Consider the following 24,322-nt stretch of genomic DNA (forward strand, 5'->3'; position numbering starts at 1 on the left):
CCTCATGGTATACAGCCAGCCTAATAATCACAAGTGCTTCTTTCTGTTTAAATCCCAGAAAAGGAACTGACATCTTTTATCAGAAAGACAGACAATCTGTATCCCGTGACAATTCCAGATTATGGATCCCAAGAGACTTTCCTTACATTCTCATTTTATCATGGAAATCACAGTTAGTGCTGTTTACTTTCTATACCTCCACACAGTTTTCAAGGTGTTGCCAGCAGGACCTGTGCTGATACTGACATGTGTTGTTGTCACATTGCAAGATCTGATAGAACATCCCTATATATAGATATATCTATCTATCTATCTCAGTGTTTTCTTGGATCTTCCTTTGCTTTCAGTGGCTTTGGAAATCATGGCACTAGTTAATTCACATGCTTTGTCTATTTTGTAGGCTTTTTTCGTACTTCTGAGGAAAGACTTGTTCCTAGTAGACTGGTTTGGAGTATGACTCTCTTTTGCTGCTATTTTTATGGTAGGGAGCTATGTATATGTCATTTTCTAGCTATTACTACAGAGTAGGATAAGAATAAATGTCTGGGGGGAAAAGAGAAACATTGGTTATTTGGAAAAATAAGTGACTTATGCCTCATATTTTTTTGCAATATTCCTGTCATGCTGCTTTGAAGTTCACAGCCCAGACCCACATCAGAAGTGGGGGGGATGGACAGCAGAGCTGCTGAGGAAATGCAGGGCTCCAGCCACACAGCCACACTCCAAAAAGCCGTTCACTGTCCTCCATTGTGATATAAAAGCTGAAATGCCACTCAAGCTCCTTCCCTCTGGACTTCCCTCACCCTGGGGATCAGTAGTACATGAGAATGACCCATCCCTGGTGTACTGCCATCCAGAAACTCATGATTTGTCATGGTTGAAGTTCCTTGAAACTGAACTTTGGGTCTGTGAGAACAACAGGTTCTTCGTGCTGATCCCCTGTGATTTGATTTGCTCTGCCTGGCAGACTGTCAACCTTCTCTGAAGTTATAATCATCTGTTTGAGGCTTGGAGCACATTTTCACTAAAATATTTGCTCCTGAGCTTACCCACTACTTGTTCACTTTGTAAACAATAAACAAACAAATATTAAGATGTATTCATATCTTTTTTACCCACTTCAAGAAGCCATCTTAAAGACCAGTTTAAAATAGTCCAGTTGTCAGTGGGTCCTACAGCAGCCAAGTACACTGTATGGTTCATTTTTCTGACCAAAATATAATTAGGTTTTTTTGCCACATGCAGAAGACAAGGAGTCTGGGCTTTTGTTTCTGAAGCCCACACAGTGCATTAGGTCAATCCAGCAGATGCACCTCAGGAAGGAGCTACATTCCTCTTACTTTTATTTGGACTTCAGATACCAGAAGATGCTAAAGCCTTGAGTTTTCATGTCATGACACCTCATTTAGTTTACTCCTACACAAAATGATATGTTGTCTGACCCAAGGGCTTTGCATCATGTTTCCACAGAGCAGGCTAGGAATCAACACATAAATCCAAAGCTTATTTTACTCCTTTCTTTTCTCTACATCCTCTATAAGGTTTGTGGCAATGGAATAGTAATGACGGCAGGATGGTAATTTCATCTTGAGTTTTACAAGCAAGAGGAGGTGCCAAGAAGGAAACTAGGTATGAAGGTTGCCAAATAGATCTTCCATTTATCATCCCAGCTGACAGCAGGTAAATTATTTCTGAGTGGCACTTTGAAAAGGGAGGGGAGAAGAGAAGCACACACTAATATGTGCTGCAGAGGTGTCTCTGAGGAGTGGCTGGTGTGGCAAGCTAAAGTATAGTCCTTCCTGCAGGAGGAGTACAGTGTGTTACTCATGCAGGAATTCTGGTCACGCTGCTGGAGCTAAAGTACCTGGACGCATACCCAGATGGTCCAGTGGTAATAGAAAAAGAGTGATCTTTTTTTTATAGGAGCTGGAAATTAAGAGAATATTTTTGTCCAAACAGAGTGCTCTCACTTGGAGCCCCAGCAATGTTTCAGTCCTGGACAGCATTTCCCATACTCTTTGCAAAGTAAAGAGACTTCTAGAAATGTTTTCATATCAGATACCCTCAGAATTTATCAAGAAGAAAAGGGATCTTCCTCTTTTGCTTTGCCATTTTCACCTAGTTTCAAAGTGGGGTAACTATTGCCTAGACTGTGGTAAGGAATGGGGCTGTGCTGCTATAACCAGTTCAGGATGTGGCTCATTGTATGCACCCTGTGAAGGTGTCACAGTGCTGTTCTGAAAAGAGTTACAAGCAGACAAAGCATCCAGTGAATGGAAAACAACCTGCTTGAGTAATTTCTACTTGACTGTTTTATAATATGGTATTTCTCAGGTGCAGACTCACATTTACTTGTCTAACCATTGCCATTATTATTATATAGTAATTATAATTTACTTGTACAAATTAGAGGAAGGATTAAATGACATATAAAAATCAGACTGACCGGAACTAAATAGAAAATTCCAAGGAGGAGTCCTTAAAATAAAGCAATTGTATAATACTTAATTGTATAATATAAACTGTAATTTCCCAAAAGACATTGTATTAATGTTATAGTGGTTAGCTATTCCATTTGGTCCATTTATAATCACTTTGAGCTACTTAAATACAAATTTAAAAAAGGATCAAACTTGTTTCCCACTAATATGCCTAGTGCTTTCCCCATAGCTTATTCATCTTCAAAGCTCTTCACCAACATTAGCTAATTATTTCTTTTTTCTAATTAGTAGAAATTGACTGTGGTCAAAAGGGCCATTCAGAAAATTAGCATGCCTCTACCTTCAAATCTCAGAGCTTCTGACCCAGAGCTTTCAAATGGCTGATGAAGATATCATACAGTGGTTGTGCTGAGCCCATAGTCAAGGCAGCCAACTGGAGAAAGAGAAAGAAAGATAGAAATTTTTTTTTTTAAATTACACCTCAGGGAAGTGTATCAAATCTCCTCATTCACAGCTTTCCCTGGAGGCAGCAGCATGGAGAATGCAGGGCTGGACCCAGCCTCCTCCTGCTCTGAGCCCAGCTGCCTCAGACAGGGGCCAGGGGCTACCTTGCCCTTATTCTGAAGACTTAAAGGCAGGTGGGGTTTGCAGTGGCCACCTGCTCAGAGGCCACTTCTGTTCTTGGGTGCTGGAGGTGGCACAGGTCACTTGGTGTCACTGGGGTGGTGTCCCTGTCTGTGTGCTGGCTGCTGGAAAAGCAATCTGAAGCTCTGGGGGTGTGTTCTGTCCATTTTGAACTGTGAGATGGCAACACAGCAAGATGGGTTTAAGAAGTGATTTGGAGTTTTTTAAGCCCTGTTTGCATTAAAGCTGTCCTTTCAAAATGGTGTTTCTTCTGAGTCTTTTGTGTAGCCATGCCACTCACCAAGAGCTGCATTTCTCACTTTATAAGAGTTCATATGCATCTGTAACTTGATAGCTGTAACCCAGAGGTATCAGAAAAGTCTGTGGAAATATGAACAAGCTGACCCTCCCTTTGTATTCTGAATTTCTTTACTTGTTCTTCAAAAGGCAGCAAAGTGACAAATCCTCACCGAGCAGCAGCTCTGTTTGGCTCTTGGAGAACAGCTGTGAGTGTGAGACTTGTTTATGTTTCAGAAACTGTGAATGTTTTAACCCTGAACAACAGTGTGTGCTCCGGGAGATTAATATCTGCATTACATGGACTTGCTGAGAATAAATTAACTCTTGATGACACGATTACTGTCTTAGCAGTGTTCACCGCATACAATTGCATGGTGTCAAAGATATTAATGTGTTTTTGTGAAGAATTTAGGAAACAATTTATTTATATGACTGTGCTTCATTCCATATCACACCAGGACATCAATTAGCTACTATCGCCTGTAAAAGAAATGTAAATCATGTGTCTCATTGGTTATGAGGATAATAGTGGGCCAATAATTCACAAAGAATAATTCATTCTATGAATTGTGCCTCATTCTGTGCTCATGAATTGTTCAGAAACAGATACAACTTTTTCAAGTTTTCATTTTTCAAATTATTATAATGGATTCTTCTTGGTTACAGTTCACTCATGGAGGTTTTGAATATTAAGGACTTGAGTCTGGGGTGATTTTATTTGGTCACATGGTACAATACATTTCTTTTCTGACTGAATCAGTACAATTTTTGGAATCAGTCGATGTTGTGAAGGTTTATGAGACAATGCAAACAAACTTCAAAAGTGTTTGTAAAATAGGGTGCTGGGAAAAAAAATTCTTTTGACACTGGCCAGAAATACATAAAAATATGAACCTCCAGAATGGTGAAAAGCCACGTAAGCTTTAAAAAGGATTTATGCTGAGATTTGAAGGAAAACATATCTGGGAAATAATATATAAAAGTAAAATCTTTCTCCTCCCAGTGCAGTTTCTAAAACTAGGGAGTAAAAATGATTGCCTTAGGAAGATAATTAACTCTAGATAATTAACTCTTTAAAAACAAAATTAATGTAAGAAAAAAAGAAACAAAAAAGAACAAAGACCCCAAATCGCAAACCCCAAGAAGGGTGTGGATTTCAGTTCCTATTTATTTCTGCATAATCATTGACTTTAATAGAAGGAAAAGTTTTGAAAGTTTTAGTATTTGCATTATTAGAAGGAGTGGTGTTTGGTGTTTGTATTGGCAGCATGAGAACAAGGAGGTAAAGGTAATTTTTCTAGAAAGTGCTGGCTTTTGAACAGCTCAGAGATGGTTTAAGAATTTTCCTTCATACCCCAGCTACATGCAATCAAAATAGAAAATATGATAAAAAATTAGGCATGATTTTAATTTTCAATATGGAACCTAAAATAATGTTCATGACTCAAATTTATCTCTTTTTCCTGTAGATGTTGGCATAAACTAGAGGTGATTTCAACCATTGCAATTTTTGAGCCCTCAGTACTGCGCATGTGTTGGAAGTGAGGTAGCTGGTTTTCCATGATACTTTATGCATGTTGAGTATTGCATGGAAGGGTTGAACCTTGTTTTTCTCCCTTTTAGTGAAATTAGATAAGATGGAAAATTCGCAAGTGTTTCTTTTTTTTTTTTTTTTTTTGGTGTTTGATTCACACAGATACCCAAAGACTTTTTTCTCTGAACGGCCTACTGAGAATCTGAAATCCATCCTCTTCCCTTATATTGCCAGGCATGCCTTTCCCATGCTAATACGTTAAGTAACTTTTATTGCACTGAAGAGCATATAAAGTTCACTGCTTTGCCATGACCTTTTCTCCTTTAAATTGTTTCATCATTGTGACCAATAATGGACCAAAGAGAAGACGTAAAAATGTTAAGGACGTTTATTTCTAAGGAGGTTAAGCAACTTTTGCTATGCCCTCTTTACATTCTTCCAGACCTTCTAAAAAGAGACCGTAACGTGACAGCGATGCCCCCCTTAATTACATTTTGTTGTCAGAGGAAGCATGCTTTAAAAGAACAGTAACCCAACACTCCTAGAGCTGAGGATTTCAATAATCTCAACCAGGTTCACAACATTTGAAAAACCCCAAACCTTCTGTCAACTGACTGAAGCAAATTTTACGCATGCAAGAAGTAAAGTCATCTGGCACAAGGTTCTGTGTTACGGGGTTCAGGCAAAAGGATCTTGTTTCACTTTGCCAGATTTTCCTGAGCAGTTGGACAGATTTCATGATGGCAATGGCTTATCAAAAATCCAAAACCTAAAGAACGATGTACTCCTGCTGTTCTTGTTTTCAGTAATGTTCATCTCCATCAGGTACTGAATATTGTCAGTCTAGTATTGAAATATTAATAGCAGCTGAAGATTCAAAAAAAGGGAAATACCAATGAAATTCAGCAGGGTTCACACTTGATCTCCTTCCTGGCCTTTTTTTAGTTGGCCACTAAACCTGGTTGTATTGTTTTTGTCACAACTGCTGGTAGCTTTGTTCATAGCAAAAAAGAAAATTGCTCCTGAGTGAATCCATTTTATGTTTTTGCAAGTTCTGTTATGATTTTAACGGAAATCGCCAAGGAAAAGAAATCAGTTTTTCAGCAGACTGCTGCAGTGATATAGGATATATGGAATTAGACCCTAACAAGGGTGGGCAAAAGATAATACATTTAATTTATCAGGAGAATACAATAGGTAGGCAATGCCAATGAGAGGCGTGAGCATTTATCCAAAATAGAAAATGTTGTTGTCTGAACATATTCTAGAGTTCCTGCAGCATGACTGTTAGTTAGGTTGGCGAACCTGCTGGCCTTTCCTTGCAAGATGAATTGCCTTCACTCAGGACTGTCCACAGAGCAGTGGAGCTGTTGTGGCATTCCCAAAAAAAAGGAAAAATAAGGGGTTGTATCTGTCTGCCTCCCTCTGGGAGGACACAGCCTGTGTGTCCTGGCTTCTGTGCCTACAGAACAAACACGAATACAGTCTGTACTAAAAGTAAGGTCCTAGGAGCAAAACTCCTAGGCTTCTACTCAGGGCTTAAGAACAACCAAAAACTATATTGGTCCCAGTGCAGTTTTCGTGGGTTGCATCAGACTGAACTGTGTGCATTTTGCAGAGCCTGTACAAATATGTATGTAATTCAGATCAACCGTGCTCATATTTTAGGCATCTACCATCAACTTTCATTGTCATGGTTCTGAATGATCCCTGTGACCTAAAGTGGAATTGTCTGTTGGCCTGGTGTGAATGTTGAATCTTCAGGATCTGGAAAGTGCCTTACAAATGAAGCAGAGTAGATGCAATGCCCTGAGAAGCTGTTCCCATGGCCTTCAGGTACTGCTAAGGAGCACAAATTATGGATTGTAATGACTCCTGAAACAGCTACTCACAAAAAGTATATTGAAAATGCCCAGATCTGAGGGCATTTATACAAAAGGAAGGATGACAAGAGCCTTTTGGAGGGATTTATGCAGTAAAAACATTGGAAACATCAGTGCATTTGGCCATAGTATTAGGCTGGGCAAAATTGCTAGGTAGGGTGGGATGTTATCATTGTTCCCCTAGGCTCTCCTTTGCTGCCCATGGAAAGAAAACAAAGACAAAAGGAGAGTCTGTTAGTATTGTCCTCTGATAAGCTGATAGCTGCCTTCATAAAGAAAAAATTAGTTAAAAAAAAAGGTAAAAAGATGAAGGAAGAAACGTAAGTATATTGAGAAAAAAAGACGATTTTGCTCTGTGTCTGGCAGGGGAAGAGGGGGCTCTAGTAAAAAGATGAAGGAAGAAACATAAGGATATTGAGAAAAAAGACGATTTTGCTCTGTGTCTGGCAGGGGAAGAGGGGGCTCTTGTGGCACAGCGATATGTGGGACCTGCTGGGAGGAGGATGGCCCAGAGCAGGGTGTGGGGCTGTGCCCTGGAACACATTCCTGAGGAGCCTGGCCTCAGGAGAGCCCTGGTGGCCAGTGTGGGGCTGTCCTGGTGAGCACTGCACAGCAGTAGGTTGTCAGGCCAGCTTTGCCACTGGGGGCCAAACCATTCCAGCTGTCTTTGAGGGATCACAGATTCTTGCTGCGCCACAGCAAGGGAGGCCTCAGACAGGTTTGTTTTTCCTTTGTGAGATGTGGGCCCTAGATAGACATCCAAGCATTTCCTCACTGCAGGCTCTCTGCAGCCATTTCCAGCCTGGGCATTTCCATCTGAGGCTCTTTGTTTGGGGACTGTAGTTCTGGGGCTCCTTCTGGAAATCTGGGGTAAGAGAAGGAGCTCTGACTCCCTGAACTCTGCTTTAGTCAGGGTTACTTAGGTTGAGAGTCTGGCCTTGCCCACCATTTCAACATTCTGTTTCCTCAGCATGTGCCTCTTACTATTCTTTTCTCCACATTCCTGCCAAGGCAATTTGTTTGTATCATGTGACCCAAGTGCAATGTTTTACCAGATAACACAGAGGAAGGTGTCCCTCCTTGGGAATTCAGCTCTGGAATTCTTCTATCCTGAGATATGCAAGGCTTCCCTCAAAGGATTCAGATCCTGTGCACCTCACAAATATGAGTTTTGCACTTGAAAAAAATTATTGTATCTCTGACTATATTTTACACCTGAAAAAATGTTTAGAAGGGATTTTATTAGTGATCACAAGATATTTCTATAATCTTGGATTTGCAAATGCTCAGATTTTAGCAGCGTGGAAAGGTGTTTGGGAGGAATATTTTATTGCAAATCTCTTTATTGCTGCAATGTCTCATTTTCATCTTTTCTGAATTAGGTACCGTAGGGAACTGAAGCTTAAATGGACAAGTAAGTAAAATTTTGAGGTCTGACTGGTTGGGTGAGACAGTCACATTCTTGGAGCAATAAATAGCTCCTTCCTGATCATGATGTGCTAGCACTATTGAGGAAGCAATAACATGGGACTGGCCCAAGTTAATGATATATATTAAAGGAGATTATGCAGATATCAAGGACATGTTTAGTAAAGCATCTATTGTCTGCATCTATCACCACAACATTCTGGCAAGTGTTGGGAAACATGGAAAGTGTGAAGTAGGAGGAGAAAAACGCAATCTGCATTTGTTGACTGCTTGTTGACAGCAACTAAGACATTTGCTGAATGCTTTAAAATTTTTGTAATTAATTGTGGGGATTGTTTATGCACCTCCTATAAAATCCATTCTAATCCTGTTTCTGGCTGCCAGAGTGGGGAAGGATGTTACAGGGAAAGGATGTGAATCTTCAAGTGAGTGTGCATGTGAAGGACAAGGAGCCCAGACTCTTAGCACTAAAGCCTAGTTCTGGAATAATTTAGGCGACAGAAAGATCTTCGCAAAGGAAGCAGAGATTGACTTTTGGTGGTGACAGGAGAAAAGCAGCTGTCTTGGAATGAGGACCTGTGTTTCCATGAGCTAGACTAGAGATCTGTGTCCCAATGGACACGTCACCCACTGTGAGTGGGTACCACAGCTCAGCCGGGTCCCTCACAAAGGCCAGAGAGCTGTGGCAGATGGGGTGTCTTCAGTTCTGTCTGATTCAAACTTTGCTAAAGTTTGTGGAATGAAGCCAATCAGCCATAGATAAAGGGCTTTAATGACTATTTATTTTTCTAACATTTATATTGTAATTAAACTGCCATGTCTCAACAACAAAATCTCCTCCCATCCCCCAAATTGCCATCAATCCTTCCAACAGGAGCATGCTGCAGTTTTATGTAAATTGGGACAAGGAGTGGGTGTGGAGCCATGCCAACACAAATGCTCATTTTTACAAGCATAGTCCTGAATGGGGGATGGAGCAGTTTTGTAAGTTCTGTGTTCTCTCCTGCTGCTATGTTAAATTTTGTGCCGTTTTAGTTGTTCTGTCATTTTGTCTCATTCTTGTAAATCAAATGGACTGTTTTGCTGTTGGTGTATTGAGTACTAGAACAAGCACAAACAAGAGTTCCTCTACTGCTTTTCAAACTACATTTCAGTGCTGAAAAGGTGGCAGTTGTATCATGATTTACAGCTCCTATTTGGTGTTTTTAATTGGGAATTTACACGACAATTTGTGGCTACATGATTATGTTAAGATTATCTTATAAAAGATCTAGGACAGTTGTTTGTGAAAGCCTGGGGGCACATACCAACCTCCTTAGTTATCTAACCAACTGTTGTGCTCCTTGGTTAAAAGAGTGGGGCCTTAAGAAGTGGTTTGATCTTCCTCTGAGAGGTTAAAGGTCGAATGACTCATAAATGAAGAAAGAGTGATTTAATCGAAGGAACCTGTGCTGTTATTGTAAAACAATATTCACCAGTGATGGTACACTGCTGTATAAATGACAAACTGCACAGCGATGGAACTTGTTATTACATCATTGGAAACTTCACCTGCACAACATTTATGGCTCCATAAACATAGGTTTATTTAACAGCTGCGGGAACACCTATGGCCACTTTGTGTTAAAGGTCAAGAGTCCTAAATTTCAGTTTGCATGTTAGCGTTCATGGGTGAGGTTCATAAAATATGATGACTAGCAGTGAGTGAACAGAACATAACCAAAAAAGTAATGTTGAGACAAACGTGCTAACACAACCATTTATGCTGTTCTGTGTTCCCTTGAAGTGCTTGGGAGGATTGTTTGTTTGCTGAGTGCTGCTCTGAAAACAGATCTATATCACTTGGTCACAACTCTGTCTTCCTCTCAATGGGAGCCGTAATTGTACCTGCCACCAAAGTTAGACTCCAACAGAGGTCTGCCTTCTAGGATATTTTTAAAGGGGGGCAGTCAAATCCAGCCTATTTCAGGATATGAATTGAAGGCAGTCATAAATACAGCAGCTGCTCCTCAGTTCCTTTGCCAAACTAGATGATTAAAAATATTAATATTTATTCTTGAAGTTGCCATGTTAAACACTGGGGCAACTGGCTGACTGAGCTGCGAGCTATGTATTGCCAAGTGCACCAAATAAAGAAAAATGAAAGAGAAAATAATGTGTACTAATGTAAATACTTTTCACATGAGAGTGTGGTTTTACGCAGGTGGTGTCTCGTTGCAGTAGGTCCTTCATGGGAGCACATGGCCACTCTGTAAAGGATAAAAAATAACTGCTGAGTGAATAATTCTTTTTTGTACTCTTGAAGCATTTGAAAAGTTAAACTGGTCTCCATTTGGAGATTAAATTGCATACATGCTGTGGGAGAACAGGAATCTCTCTCTGGTTTATGCAACATTGTTCTTTCTCAGCTCTTTTCCTGTGGCCTTGTCTAACTCATGCCACATATGAATATCAGAGTGCTGCTTTACATTCCCCACCCATGTTATTGCTTCAGGTGTTGTACGGTTGCTCAGTGAATGGTAGCAGATTTTTAACAAATTTGCAACAGCTATCTGGACTACTGAAAGGATTATGACTAAACCAATAAATTACTATTGTCTGCTTTCATCACATGACAGAGTCCCATAACCCAGTCCAGTGTGGCTGAAGATTTCATGCTGATAAAGTTTACTGGGTTTACTTACATTTTAGAAATACTATTGTTCCAATAGATTCATAAATAATTGTTAGTCAAAGATCAAACAGAGATAATTACCAGTTTTTTGCACTTTTGGAACACAGATGAGATGATTAGAAAAATCCAAAAAGATATGAAGCAACAGTGAAGATTCTCTTAAGCAATGTCAAACATATCTTTCTTGTTCAACAGCATTTTGTATCTCCATCAATAATCTCGCCAATGGTCATATAATTAACTATGCTAATAATGCTTCTTTTAGTCTTTTTATTACTATTATTGCTGTGAACCTACTTAGGAGCAATCCACTGTAATTAGTAATTAATCTGATGGTTGTGTTGCCCTATGCAAACGTGAGATGGAGCATGTTGATTTAACCACAGCTGCCTCAGTCTCTGCTGCACATGTTGCTTCTGCTCTGTGCCCAAGCTCAGCCTGCAGCTCCTGCTGCCCCTGCACTGCCTGGGGGTGAGGGCTGCAGGCTCCCAGCTGCCATCCTGGGGACAGGGACTGGGGACACAGCAGCCCGTGTGTCACCTCATCCATCTTGCTGGGCCGCCGTCAGCCCCTGTGCCTTGAGATCTCTTCCCGGTAAAGGGGGAAGTGCAAGGCTGGCTGGCTTGGGCAACAAGCACTCCTGTGAAATGCCTCGCTGAGTGTTTAATATGGAAGTGTTTCCATTCAGGCTTGGTGTTTCACATGGAAGGCAATTCTTTCTCACTTTCTAAACATTGCATTCAATTATCTTTTCTTTAAATCTCCCAGTTATCCTCATCTAGTCACTCTTGTTTGCTCTGCAATCTTTTATGCTAGCATTTGCCACCATCCCACTTTTTTCCCCCTTAGTTTAGAATAGGATACAAGTGTGATAATATTTGTGGGCAAGTACTGGCGCTCTTGTGGCAATTGTGCTGAGCACTAGCAGCAAGGGAGAGGTGAAGAGAATTCCCACTTGAATTTTTTCCTTTTTAAAATTATTGCTCATGGCCCTTTGGTATTAGAATTGCCATCCTTGGGTTTTTTGTTTTTTTTTTTTTAGAGAGTACATGGTAATTAAAATGAAAATGAAAAATATCTTTTAAAGAGATCTTGAAAGACATGACTTAAGCACCTGAACCTTAGAAATCCAGTCTTGCCTTGGCTTCATCTCCTTATTGTCATTCCCTGTTGCAAAAATGCAGCAGTAGGTACTGATCTCTCCTTCTCAGTGCACATCGTAATTATGTTCCCTGTTTTATATCACAGCTGAAGGTTTCTGAAATTCACTACTAGAAAATGATGTGTTTGTGTGTCATCACATCATATCGTAGCCCTCACCCTTCTCTAAACAAGAGTTAGAACAGAGCATTCAGCAAGCAGACACGGACGCTGCCAAGAGCCTGCTGGACTGTGAGGTGGCTCTAAGCCACTAAAAGGAAGGAAAGTGATATTAAGCCAGTGAGTGGAAAAATTAATTTTAAATGTTTTGTAATCACATATAAGTGTAAAAGCTGAATGCACAAATCATGTTTAGGGTAGATAGTGCTATTCAGAGCTAAAATTCATAGAAAAAGGCAAAAATATATTTTTCGATCCAGTACTTGCAACATGAAGCCTAAACCTGCCTAATCCTGGCTCCACATAATCACTAAAATACCTGTCAAAAGTCTATCTATCCGGAGGTATTTGACACTTTGTAAGTGTCCCTGAATTATCTGTCTTAGCAACATACACCTCTGCTGAGCTGTGCAAATACAGCAAAAGGTTGGGTTCTGGTGAAACCAGTATTTACACACTATCTCAGTGTTGGAAGTAATTAATCTTCAACTGTATGAGGCTCTTTGTGATGTAAAGCAAGTGCTGACACTTTTGTGTAAACATGAAGATTAGCATATTTACAAACTGGTAGATGTTACTTTGATCAGTGGCTGCTTGCACTGGAAAGGCATGCTGGCATGTGGGTTTGCTCTTCATGTGACAAAGACGTCTAATCCTTTTACACTATTCTCAGATCCATATTTAGAATTCTGACTTGTGTTTTCTCTATCCACTTGAGCTCACTGTTTGGTTTGTTTAGCAGTGTTCATCCACTCTTTATACTCACCAGTGATTCATTCCAGTTTGTTTTCTTTGCAAAGCAAGCAGTAAAATTCCAAAGTAGTAAATGACCTGGGTGAAAAAAACCGTAAACTCCTTTCAATTTAATTACTAAAGCAAATTGGAAACACTTGCAGTCAGGCTTTTTGATGGCCTGTATAAAGATCTTCACTGTTTTCTTTCTGGCTTTTAAGTAAGTTAGTGTGAAAATTAGTCAACCAAGCTCCAGCCTACTTCTGATGCTGTTATATCAAGACATTTGTTTCTGTGTACGTTTAAACTCATCTGGAAGACTTTGAAAGAGGCATCCTAAATGCTTGTTTTTGTTCATTGTAATTTAATGGTAAACTGTAAACAATACATAATTCATTTTAGTGCAAATTATAGCTTTACATACCCTAAACTAGTTAGTGACAGGACATCTTGTGGTAACAAGATAATGACCTGAGCGGGTTAGAACAGGCTGGGTCTTATCTTTTAAGAAGGATGAAATAATGTTATGACATTGTCAGCATATTGTCTAACATGCTGGGATGCTAGCAACTCATTACTTATGTGCAACTCATCTATCTGAGTAAAGGATTGCGAGGTTGGCCCTCCTTTGGTGTACCTGTGCTGGCAAGCCCGAGCACGCCGCGGAGCAGCAGGAGCTCTGCGGCTGAGGTGGGCCCACACACGCTTGCACAGGAGAGGTGAGACTGCATCTGAGGGGTGGGTGGGGTTCTGCTGCTGTTCTCAGAGCCACAGCCTCCGTCTGAACACTGAAGGCAAATTTGCTCAGCCTACCCACAGTTACTGGAGATGCTAGATAGATCTGCTCAGTCTTGGAAGCTTTCCTGATCTCCTCTGTCAAGCTGGAGCTTTGCCTCCATCCTCAGGCATACCTGTTAACTTGTCAAAGATGAGGAAACTCCTTCTCAGCAATTCCCTGTGTTCTAGAAGTTGTCACGTTCTGATACTTTAGCCATTTGACCTGGCTCCTATCCACACACTAAAACCTCAGAGCTGATTTTAGGGCTTTGACTCAGTTTCCATTTGACAACAGCTCCCAGTGGTGAATGAACAATTCAGAGACACAGCTGCCACCCTGCTGCTTGCCCTTATGGCACAACTGGAAGCACCAGTCCAGCATTTTACCAGCGGTTTGAGCTAATATATTTGTTTGTATTGTTGAGATGCTGAGAGCATCCCCTTGCACCCCACAGTACAGAGGTGCAACTGATGTTGGAAGAGTGCAGCGGGCACCTGGTGGTGACAACAGCTTCAGTGAGATTGACTACAGCCCTCAGTGGCTGTTGTTCCCCTTGCCCAGACCAGTGGGCTCTCCTTGCAAAATGAAAGAACATTAAATCTCAGCCATCTCTGTGTCTTTCAAATGGATCAGATAAATAATCTCATATATAAGGGACCCCACCAGCTTTCCAGCCAAGTAGGACATCTATGCTCACAAGTGGGCTTGAGTCTCACTGATGCGATGTTGGACTTTTTACATTGTTAAGAAACAGCTGTGAATAACACATAAGAAAGACATATAATGATGTCTTTTGTAGTACATTCATTTTTCTGGGGCCAATGTCTCACGCAGCATTTTCCCCTTGAAATATTGCAGTCTGTAGGCTGCAGTCACACACACTTAGAGAAAGTTTAGTTTCATGGAGCTGCCCCATTTGTATCTAAGGAATGAACAATAATAACAGAATCTGTGCTTTGATTGCTTGTTAAGCAAAGTAAGCAGGTGAAGTGCTCAGAAAGAAAACTGATATACTTTTCTCACATTGCTTGCAGAGCAATCACACGTATGATAGACCTATTACTGATTAAAACTCATGTTAAACCGAGGATCAAAAAGAAATCTTGACATCTCATTTAGTTATTTTCATGGCTGGATTAGCCTAAATAAAACAATTTATCATCTATATGGGAACAGCAGAGACAATTTTAAAGATATATTCCTATCTAGGGAGAGAAACTATGAGTACAGTCTTTAAATCAGGAGGAAAAGATTTTATTTTGTTGGAGTAATGAAAATTATTGGGTGAAATCTTGACTCCACCAAAGTCAATAAAAGTTTTTCTGTGGCTTTCACTGAAGCCTAATGTATTTTCTATTGATATTTGATGGGGGAAAAAAGCAACAACTTTTGCAGGTTGTATTATTGCTTATTTAAAATGGAATAGCTGGTTGAATATTTATGAACTAATACCGTATTAACAGAAGTTTTCCTAAGTATATATTAATCTCTATGGTTTACTAAAAGCTTTCAATATGTGCGGATCACATTTAATTTAATAGACTAGAGGACAGGTAATGTGTCAAACAAAGTGGATTTTTGTCTGTTTTCCTTTCAATGTCATTATTTGCATCTTCATTTTTTTCCCGCATTGCAAGTGTTCAGCGCTTTTGCAACTTAAATGCACGAGCAGACAGGGAACAGTCTGCAGCCATACTGCAAAATAAACCTGGATCCTTCAGGCTTCCAGTCTGAATACAGGCTGGGGAAGAGCCCTTCTCTGGGCTGCTGAGCCTGGGCTCTCTTGCAGACCCAAAGAGATATTAGCAGGATGACAAGCAAGGTAGGCTTGGACCCTTGGGATTACGGCCTGACTAGGGGCTGAGAGTGTGGAGGAAATGTCTACAAAGGCTGCAGAAAGGGAATAGAGTCTCAGTGAATCTGGGGAGCTACAACAGTCCCACATCACAGGATTTGGGTCTGGCAAGCTGATTATTCAGCTCTGCAACACTCAGAGGCCAACCATGAACATCATATGAACTTTGATGTTTTTAATGTTGTCCATGGCTGTGCTGTAGTCAGCAGGACTGACCCTTTTATGCTCTCACAGGTCTTTTTTTTCCTGACAGTTTTATGGGCATAAATAGATAAAAGTCTTCATCTTAGGAAAAGCATGTATTTAGGAATTTTAAGATACTAATTTCATGTTGCCCTTGAGCATTTTCTGCAAATGTTAGCATGCACATACTATTTCTGGTGATTAAAGCAGAGTATTTTGACTTTAAAGTGGCATCTTCTGAATAAATGTGTCTTCAAATGATTTATGCATGCCATTAGGATTTAGTGCTGGTAGTTGTCCTGGGAAGCCTGATCTGGTCTTTCAAGAGTTGTCTTAGTTTTATCAGTCCATTTACATGTGGTCATATTTCAACCTCCAGGAGCTTTAAAATGTTTAGTACACAGAACACAAATTTAAGCCTGTGTTTGTTTTTATTGGTGGAACCTCTTTCCTTTCTTCAACATTCTCAAATGTGCCCTGGTTTAAGTAGAGTTATCTAAGGTAATCCACTCTTGCCCTTACCAGGGATATTCCACTTTGTTCATAAGCACATAACATAACTCTAGTCCCCTGTGATTCCATTGTGAAATTAAAACCCAGACACTCATCCAGATGTCTTAGAAGATAAGGGCAGACCTAATCCATGTGTCACAGAGGACTTGAGGAGCAGGAATTCACCTATACATCATCACGTTGTTATTAGCCTGGACCATGGCAAGCCCAACACAAACATTTTCCACAGGGCTTGCATTCAGGCTTGGCAGTGTTAAGAAAATACCCTCCAGCAATGTGTTATTTTAGGCTGAAACAAAAGTAGACATGAATGGCAAGAGGAACAGAGAAGTATTGTTTTTATTTTCAATGTGAACCCATAACTTGTGTTAAATGAAAATCTAACCAAGTAAGATGTAAATACCATCGTGTTCAAATGAGCTATCAAATATCAACACATTTATTTTGTGATGGAGCACTGATGCTTGTCTTAGGCACTGTGGGAAGGGCAATTTAGATAGTAGAAGCCAAAAGCTTTATCTGATTAAAACTGATATGATGATTGATTTTGACAGAGAGAAATCACTTCCATTGAAAAAAAAAAAAAAAAAAAAGGGGCAATAAAAACATTGTGCATTTTTCATTAATATGAATGGTGGCACTGAAACTAAGAACAAAATGTAGGCTTCTGAAAGAGGGAAAACTTTGCCTCTGTCTTTTGCATTTCTGCTACAGAAGTCATCCCAAAAGCTTCCAGAATTATTTTATAAAATCCTAGGGTAAGGATGAGAATGCACAGCAGGTGACCTACCCTGCGCAGCTCCCATTTCTGTCTGTTCCTGCCCTCACTTGCTGTTTCTCCATCTTACCCTGGGAGCACTCCCAAAAGTGTGCAGAGGGATGCTACAGGATAGCAAGGAGCAGAGTTTGTGATCAAAGCAGTAAACTGGGAGTTAGCTGGTTTGGACTCAGCTCCTGCCTGTGCCACAGATGTTCTGCATAGCCAGCCATGGCCTGCTCTGTTTTTGACAAAATTCATCCTGTGCCGAGAGCCAGCGAGAGCCTGGGATGCCATCTGATGCTGGGAGGCAAACAAGGCTCACCCACTGGTTGGACATTATACAAGTATATTTAGAAAACTCCAGTGGCATGTAAGCTGTGTGGTGTCCTTCAGCACAGGGCTGAACCTCTTGTTTACAGTCAGTGCCTCAGTGCTCCCTCCTGCCAAGCAGGAAAACTGCAAGGATTTTCACTTTAACACGTGTGCAACACTACTGTGATGTAAAGGACACTTCAGTGCATGTCTCTTAGGAGAGGCTACAGCTTTCAAGGGAGTTGCCCAGAGTTTGTGCACTAATTGAGTAGCTGGAGTCTCACAAGTGTGAAAGTGTCCTGGAAAAATCTTCACCAAAAAAAAAAAATCTGTAATAACAAATTCAGAGGACTGTTACTATGCTGTTTTAGGGGTTTTGTTTGTTTGTTTGTTTTTAATATGAATATTAGTGGTAAATTCATGCAAATGTACTAATGAAAATCGAGACTAGAAGAAAGGGCTTCAGGCAGGACAGACAAACATTTTCTAAAATGGAATGTGGCTTTGATTTTTTTTTTGTTTTGGGAAGTGATCCAGGTCACCCTAACAGAAAGCAGAGACACTTTGTGGCTGGGGTCCCTTTGTGCACAATGCAATGGCAAGGCAGTTCAAGACCAGTTCATCTGTGTGAAAATATGACCCTCATGAGTCTGGAGGTCAATGAAACCACTGTTGATCTGCTTAGGGCATGCTGGTCACTGCTTTAGGGTCATTTTGATTTATGTGCCTGGATTTTCCACTTCCAGAAGAATAAAATGTGGGTAACTGTCTCTTAGTTAATGCTCATTTTTTGTTGGCAACATGCATTTTTTTCAGAAATATGCATTATATAAAAAGTCTAACAAATTTAATGTAAGTATACAGAGTTACATTTTTATGAATGGTGAATATATTCATAATTAGGAAAAAAAAACACCTTAAAAGCATAGATTTTGATTTCTTTTCTTTTTTTGTTTCTTTTAAGCAATATACAAGCTTCCTCCTTCTCTGATATTTAAACATTGTGGTTTAAGAGTTTAACAGTTTTTGTAGATTTACTTTAAAGATTCTCACGTGAAGGATGAAATTGATGGTAACACCATTTAATGAACGGGATAGTTGAGGCAGAATCAGCTACATGAAATGTGTAGCAAACCAGAAAGTTAATAATTATTTACCTCCCTAACTCCTATCCAACTTCAAAAGTAAAATCAATGGAGACTTTAAATGTTCTTTCTTAGTACAAAAATGGCAACTGCTTCCCTGCTGAGATGTCTTGGAAGTGTTGCCACAGATGGCAACCACTCCACAGAGAATTTGATCTTTAGTACCTCCTGAAGTCTGGTAGGGCCTTCCAGGCTTTCGTGGTGGCTCTGGGCACCAGTGCTGGAATGCCTTCCTGTGCATTTCACTGGCAGAAACTGGTACCAAAAACTTCCCACTGTACAGCTCAGCACGGCGAGGGAAGGGAGGATCCAGGAGGAATCCAGAGGCACTGCACACCTGCCTCTGGCACGAGGGAGATGGGGCAAAATAACTCCTCAGCTGACACCAACATTTTTTTCCCTTGATCACTTTGCACTATTAATTTCAGTGTGATTAACACAGAGGGGGCATCTGAGTCAATTTATCTGGATTTTTTTTTTTTCTGGTTTTCTGTCAGACATTTAATAGCTCTGGCTTGAGTGTCACTCATTCCTCTGGTGTGTAAACAGTCTTCCCTTACTAGTTGCCACCCAAAGTACTTCTATCAACTCCTATTCTGATATTCTATCAAACTCCTTAATTTGTCCTATAAGACCGTCTAACCCCTTGAAACTGTTTAAGAAAAAACCTCTTAAGGTCTCTGCCCCCTGCTTTGCATGTGACTGCTGAGCAGTTCAGTAACAAAATCTGAACATGAGTAAACAAACAACACATTGATGACTGTGCTGTAACCTCACCATTGTATTCCTTGTCCCATTTGGTAGGGAGTTTTACATAACCCAAAACACTGGCTTTTGTTTGGTCTATGAACAAAACCTGGGGCTGGAGAATTATGAAATGTTCAATGTGCTGCTCACTGCTTGTCCCTTGGAGTAACTGCTTCACAAGCCTTCTCCTCCAAGACAACCTAAATGCTGTTTAATACTCTCTTAATTGTCATTTCTGTCAGCACTCTGCACTGTGAAGAGTTGCTGAACTAAACCATATTAGCAGGTCTTTACAATTATTTGTAAATGTTGGGATACTCAGAAGATTATTGCACTGGTACATTGCCTTTGGTGCCTGAGGGGAGCACAAATTATATCTTATCTGCAGGAATAGCACTGAGGAGCTATCTTATGAGATGCTGTGGTGCTCAACCCACTCTCAATCCCATCACCGGGATTGTCAGGGTACAGTTTATATCAGTGTGCAGGATGGACACAGCCTCTAATGTTAGAATTTCACATGAATCTAATGCATGGGAAATGGATTTTTTTTTCTCAAATGGATAAAAATATCTTTTCATCTGAAATCTTAAACTGATGACATTTCAGAATTCCATTTGGAGAGATGGAAAAGCAGATGATCTGTGGTTTTTAAAACTCTGATAGCTGGTGCTTCTTGTCTATAAAGTTTGTTTAAGTACTACTGAGACAAAGCACTTTGAACTTTTGCCCGTATATCTGACTCCACAAAGGTTTGTCTACAATTGTCTATATTTCAGGAAAACGACTATTTTCTGAAACACATTAGTTCAGGATTATCAGGACTGGTACCTGGAAGTTGCGCTCCTAAAATTGAAAGAAATTGTCCAGTTTTCAAAAACACTGAGCAACCTCTGAGTGCCATGGAAATTGTCCAGGATTTAAAGCTCTGGGAAAAGGTCAGGCTGGTTGTTTTGTAACCTAAATTTAAGCTCCTATGTACTAAAAATGCCAAGGAAGAAATATCCCCTATCATAAGCCAGTTCTTTAAAAAGAGACATACTTTTAACAACTGCTTAATTGAAAGCAAAACTTATTTCAGTACGATAGGAACATATTTATAGTTGTGTTTGTGCCATCTTGTAATTTGCAACTTGAAAGGAAGTCAATTGTTGCATAACTCTACAGGCCAGTGGGCCATTTCCCTTGGCTCCTAAAGTAGAAATTAAAATTTGTTTTATTCTTTATGGTTATATATATATATATATATATATATGTTTATTTATTATCTGCTGCTGGGAGCTGCTGAGTGACCTGCTGGTGTGCCCTATGGATCTGGCTATGGAAAGACTGCCTTGTTAAACTCTCTTCCATACCAGGGCACTGAAGCAGGAGGCTGTCAGGAGCTTCCATCTGACCATAACATGAGACACTCCAATAATGTGTGCATTGCCTGTGGTGGAGGCTGGCAATTTAGGGCATCACCTCACCAAAGAGTCAGTGATACAGGCTTCACTTGAGACTGCAGCCTCTTCCTAATTCATTCTAAGGGGAGCAAGAAGAGCTTCCTACCCATAATGGGAGTGAAATCCCTTGCTCCTGCTTGGGCTTTTGCCATGGCGTTGGGTGATGGCAGGTTCCATCACTGCATGGTGTATCCTGACACGGGCCTGAGAGATGTAATGGGGCACAGAAACCAGGAGCAGGGCAACAACCTGGAGACTATCAGGTGTTGTAGAGAGAGAGACACCTGAGTGGCAGTGAAGACAGGGACAATAATTTCCTCTTAAAAATGCTGGCTATAAAGGGGTCCCTTGAGTGGCAATAGGGTTTTAATATGTGAGCTCAAATTTTCTGTCTATATTAGCCTGTGTTTGGGTCTGTTTATTTCTACTTTATCATATGTAACATGGTAGAGGATGATGGTTTGTTCTCAGTCAGGGCAATTATTGTTACAGTGCAGAATCAGAGTGTAATTCACAATGGATGAGACCTTGTCAGAACTGCTTCAGACCAAGCTGTTCAGAGCTTGATCCAGTGGGGCCATGCAAACCTCCAGAGATGGGGGCTTCACAGCCTCCTGAGAGACCCTGTGCCCCGTCTGGATGGCCCTGGGAATAAGAAGCACATCCTGCCAGGGCATGCTGGCTGTGCTGGTCTCAGCCAGCGCTAATGCTGTCAGGCCCCTTTGCTCGTTCCCATCTGAGAGTGACCTCTGTGACTGTCACAGAAAGTCTGCATTGACTGCATGATCATCCTCTTCAGAAAGAGTGTATGACTTTTGAGTTTCTCTTCTTTTCCATTTACCCAGAAGAGATTTTCCCAAATTTTCTGAACCAGAAGTAGACATGTCACTGCAAGGCCAGGACTGAAGAGCACCAGCCATACAGTGACTGCGTGATTTGGCATGGCTGATCCCGCTGGATCACTTCTTGCCAGGTCCACAGGGTCTTTCCAGCCATGGTGGCATGGCTTTTGTGTCCTGTTTAATTTTTGTCCCTCAGAATTGTCGAGTTTGCTGATCCAAGGGCAAACTCCTTGAGGTTCATTGAGCTTTAACATCTCCTGGTTTTCTAGGACATCATTTCTGACTTGTGACTACTGGAGGTTGGCAGCACTGCTGTTGACTCTCAGAGCATTGAGGCTGCATTTATATTGCTTGGTTTGACACATTCCTGGGAGACTTATTTCTACTCTCTGTGCATTTAGGTACAGCCTGGGCAAAGTAAGAGACTTTATTTTTTGGTTTATGGTTCTTATTTCCCCTTACTTTAGCATCGAACTTCCTACCTTTTTAGGCTATTATTCTAAATCGTACATTCACTGCTGAGTATTATTTTGGTGTTAAATTGTGTAAATCACTAAATAAGTGTATACAAATTGACACTGGATGAACTGGAGGGATATTCTGATAGCATGTAAAGAATTACAAGGCAAATCAAAAAATGTAATATTTTTGAATCTGCACGCAATTTGTGAATATTTGCACTTACCTTTTTTTCTTTTTCTTTTTTCTAGTATCACATGTATATTGCTTCCTCTTCAAAGTAGAGGAGGAATTTAAAGCTTTCTGTGAATTTTAAAAACAAAGAAGTTTTTACTTCTATTGTGAAAGATCTTGGTTAGAGTTGTTATGGAAAGTAACAGGTGACTGAGGTTGATATCCAAAGTCAGCGATGTCAAAACCAAGGAGATGGTTGTCAGTTTTCTCAGAGGACACAATTTTACTGACTTCTACTTAAATTTTTCATTTCTGATTAATAGGAAGATATGTACTGATTTGTGGACCATGGCAAAAGACTCTGAAGTCTTGTAAATTCTATTCTACAGGTTTTCAAAAGAGAAAAGACAAGAACTCTTTTCTCCAACCAGGTATGTGTGACTTAATACTGGTAAAAGGATCTTTGAAGTGTTTTTCTTCACATGCACAGAAATCACTTAAGTATAAGCCACTAAAGAACCACACCTGGGAGATTTAAGGTGATTTTTTTTGTTTGTGCTATGCTGGAATTTTTTTGTTCCAGGAGTGTTTGTATTATAGCTCATGGTTGAAGTGACCCTCTTAAATCTACCATTAAAACTTGAAATGACACAAGCCTGAATCATGCAAGCAAAAGGGCACTACCTTGAATTTGTGTGCTTGAGTCTCTTGGCACAGGCAGAACACCCAGAAAATAGTTTCAGTCACTAGAAATGTTCACAAATATTACAAGTGTGTCATTGTAGTCCACAGTCTGAACACGTCTTCTTTCCTGCCCAACAGTAGACTCATATTGGAACAGGTCCAGTGCTTTAATGAATTACAAACCTGTAAAATATTTCTTTTCCTCTGCCTGTGGTAACTGCTCTTTAACCTGGCAGCAAGGCTAGGTACAAACAAGTGCTTGAGGCTGACTTGTGGGCAAAGAGGCTGTGTGCATGGAAAGAGGGGCTGTGACACAGAGCCAGTCACCGTTCCTTGGCCACGCACCGAAACACGGCGCCAAAGGATGGGGAGCACCCTATGGCTGTGCTTGACACCAAACATGTGTGGGAGCTTCTTGCCAGAGCAGGTGGGCAAGAATAGCTCAGCTGGGAGCAGGTGAAAGGGCTCAGGCAGGGAAAGGCATTCCTGGCTTTCCTGGCGTTCCTCCTGCACTGCGCAGGGAGAGCACTGCCAAGCAACACATGCACTGTTGGCATCTCCGGTTACTTCTACTTCTGTAAATCAGGAACCATTCCTCTGAAGCCAATGGCACCTCATTAACATTAAACTGATGTGAATAAGAGGCAGCTGGGACATATATGTTTCCATACCTTTATGCCGTTGGGTCTGATTCTACTTTTGTTCACACTGGTTTGATATTGATACAGCTCCTCTGGCTTTCATGACATGAATCTGTGTTTAACCTGGGTCAGCAAGATCTCAATCAGCTTAATTTACTTCAGAAAATATGTGCCCAAAGCTGTTGGGAAAGGATGGGTCTGTAGGAGAATAGAAGATAGGAAGTAAAAATAGGAAAGGGATCAAGAAACAGCTGAAGGATGGAGATTCATGTTTCTTGTGTTCGCCTACAGTTTGTTGCCTTTGTCAGTGGAAAATGGGAGAGATGAAAGAAAGGGAGATTTCTTGACTTAGAGGTTGTCTTCAGGCTGAGCAAAGCCCTGCGGTAAAAGCATGTTAGTCCTCCCTCCTTTTTCTATTTCAGCTGTTCTTTGTGTTGGGAAAAAAACCCCTACTTCTTTGTTTTTTTCCAGTACAAAATAGGAAAGGACTACAAGGAAACAGAGCAGATTATTTTTTCCAGTTTGCCTTAGGGTTTCCTGGAATTTTTGCTACTGTACATTTATTTAAAGTAACCCTATCTGTTTAAATACATGCTGATCTTTGGCTGCTCTGAGATCAGAATCAGCCCTGAAGAATGCCTTTTGCTCGCAGTCATTTTTGTATTGTCAGTCCTTCCTCAGCGCCCCCCGCCACGCTGACCTCCAGGGTATCAGGTGACAGCAGGATAAACTGCAACACATGTGGGCCGGGCAGGCAGCGAGTTATGATCTCAACCAATACAGAAATTGGGGTCTCTTGTCAGTCTCCTCAAGGATGACAGAATAATCTGCTTCCAAATGAAGGTAGA

This window comes from Onychostruthus taczanowskii, unplaced genomic scaffold (assembly GCF_017590055.1).
Source record: "Onychostruthus taczanowskii isolate IOZ18803 unplaced genomic scaffold, ASM1759005v1 scaffold18, whole genome shotgun sequence".
Lineage (NCBI taxonomy): Eukaryota > Metazoa > Chordata > Aves > Passeriformes > Passeridae > Onychostruthus > Onychostruthus taczanowskii.